Raw genomic sequence first — 2,500 nt, forward strand, 5'->3', positions numbered from 1 at the left:
TTGTAGCCCTGAAAATTAATATGAATGAAACTAAGATAATGTTTAATGAAAATGCAGAGACAACAAATTAATATACGTACTTAGGACAGATAATAAAGGTTTCCACAGGACAGGAGACTGAAATTAAAAGATGGATAAGCATAGGATGGAGAGCTTTTGATGAACAAAATGGGATTATGAAACGTAAAATGCCACTTTCTCTTACAAGGAAAATATTTAAGGAGATGTTCTTACCAGCATCAACTTATGTACGAGGAACTTGGAGCCTTACTATAACCTTAGAATATAAGAATAATGAAAAAGAACTACATGGATACAAGAGCAAACTAAAATAGAGGATATACTAATATCAAGTGCGAAAAAGAAATGGACGTGGGCAAGACATATAAGGACAGATAATAATGTACAATAATAATAATAATAATAACTAAATGAGTTCCTAGAGATTGAAAATGATACAGGGAAAGGAAGAGAAGACGATGGATTGACGAAATAAGAAATTTTGCCGGTGTGGACTAGCATTTAAAGATCGTGAACAAACGCAATTGAAAGGATATGTATGAGGTCTTGGTTCTGCAGCAAACTAGTAAAGGCTGATGATGAGAATGATGATGATGATGATGATGATATATGTATAAATATATATATATATATATATATATATATATATATATATATATATATATATATATATATATATATATATACATATATATGTGTGTGTGTATATGCATTTTATGTATATATATATGTGTGTATATGCATTGTATATATATATATATATATATATATATATATATATATATATATGTGTGTGTGTGTGTGTGTGTGTGTGTGTGTATATATATATATATATATATATATATATATATATATATATATATATATATATATACATATATATATATATATATATATATATATATATATATATATATGTATATATATATGAGTAGAACAATTCCTTACTCTAACATGGAAATGAATGTTAATTAAATCCTTCTACTCGAGTAATTGCTTTTGAATGATAATTCTAATGAAAAATTAGTTTTATGATTTAATAATTTTAACAAATTTTAATCTTTTCTGAGGTAAAAAATACTTAAGTAAATTTTCAGCAGAAAAATTTGGGGCTATAGCCCCCACCCCCCACCCCTTGCTCATACGCCCCTAAGCAGGCTTGAGGGGCATTATTTACTAAGAAATTTTCCAGTGAATAGGAGAATATAATGCAAAAAGGATATAAAATGAAAAGAAATAAGCAAACTAATAGAAACACACATGATCAATGCTCAAGTTTCTATTTGACCTGTGTTATCAACATAAACACAGTGCCTGACCTGTCACCTCAGCTTCTACAGAAAGGGATTAATGATGGCCAGCAAAGTATTTGCGAAATACTTGAAGGTCAACATTGAGTTTAATGTCGATATAAATTTTTAGGAAGATGGCTTCAGAGGGATATATCCAACTTGTCTAAATTACAATCACCATTGTTAGGAAAAATTAAATGAACATTTTAAGTTTTAAAGGAAAACGATCTTGTGATTTTCTGTCTACCGAAGGGGAAAGCAATGTTTCAATAATGATAATACCAAATATTCAAAGATATATAAGAAACCTTACAATATTTTCAATTAATATCTAATTGCTTTAGACAGTGTAAATTCTTTGAAATTTGAAAAATTAGGGTGCAGTAGAATATAACAATATAAAATATTGTGATCCATTTTCTATGTTTAAGGGCATATTGCCTGAAATTAAAAGAGGTCTTAGTTTACTACTCCATTCTAGATCTCTGTTATAATTTGTACTAAACCTTATAATCACTATATCTTTACACTATATTACCTTATCTTACAGTTAGTAATCACATCACCAGTTATAAAAGAACTAACCATAGCTTCAGAATAGCTTAGGATTTAGGATTTAGGATCAATCTAAAGCCTCTAAGCATCATCAGCAACATCTCTTCGCTGCCAGTCATTAGAGAAACTTTCTGATATCAGGCACAATATCAAGGACCACGATGTTACAGAATTTACAAAGAATTCATAGGCAGGACTATTATTTTAGACAAAATTAGTCTCTAATCATTAGCAAGATTGACTTTCAAGTAGCAATTTATATCTAAGAAAATATCCAAATACCGAATTACTTACAGAGGATTTAAGAGGATTTAAGGCTTAATATTCTATTTAATAATCTTCAAAGAGCTTTGGTGGAATTTAGAATGGTTTCTAATTGCTTCTTTTAGCGTTTGTGCAACATTTTTGAACAGTCATCCAAATGTATCATGTCTATTAAAATATAAAAGTAAATGCAGTGAAAATAAAAAAAAATCATAAGCGCTGTAAGTTTAGGAAACCACGTTCCTATGTTTTTTTTTTAAGGAGAAACATCAAAGTCTTTTTCCCACATTCCCAAATCTCTTTATTGAGAAGCAGAACTGGTGAGAAGTCTACCAAGATGACAGGTATGAGGAAGGGAAAATCTCCTT

The sequence above is a fragment of the Palaemon carinicauda genome, chromosome 23, assembly GCF_036898095.1.
Source record: "Palaemon carinicauda isolate YSFRI2023 chromosome 23, ASM3689809v2, whole genome shotgun sequence".
Classification (NCBI taxonomy): Eukaryota; Metazoa; Arthropoda; class Malacostraca; order Decapoda; family Palaemonidae; genus Palaemon; species Palaemon carinicauda.